Raw genomic sequence first — 522 nt, 5'->3', positions numbered from 1 at the left:
ACCAGTTATGTACGGGAGAAGGCTGCATATTAGGTTTTATACATGAACAACCATTTTTTAAAAATTTTATATGGCTGTATGTTTTTGTAATTTTTTTAATAAAAATACATTTTTCTAGCCATATAAAAAATAGCATCTGGGGTTGCCTTATACACTCCATAATAAAAAAATACCCTTATAAAATTATATATTAAAAATCTTAACCTCTCCTCCTTAAATTAAAAAAAAATAAAAACTAAAATTCATAACTATACTTTACTCAAGCTTTTACACACCCCTGACTCAACCCACAGTGTCTCATCACCGTGTTTGGGACACTCTGCCTGTCCCCACCTCAGACCTGTCCATCCATTCCAACCAAAAAACTCGGTATGGGTCAAAATATTTACAACCCAAAAACTGACTTCAACCTTAAAAAGACCCTACACTGTCAAACCTCATCATTTCGACCACTGTACAGGTCAGTGCCATCCCAGTCTGACTACACCACTTTGAAAGACAAAAAAAAAAAAAACACAAAAT

The sequence above is a fragment of the Tupaia chinensis genome, unplaced genomic scaffold, assembly GCF_000334495.1.
Source record: "Tupaia chinensis unplaced genomic scaffold, TupChi_1.0 Scaffold000268_1, whole genome shotgun sequence".
NCBI classification, from domain to species: domain Eukaryota; kingdom Metazoa; phylum Chordata; class Mammalia; order Scandentia; family Tupaiidae; genus Tupaia; species Tupaia belangeri.
Note: the sequence above shows the minus strand (reverse complement) of the source record.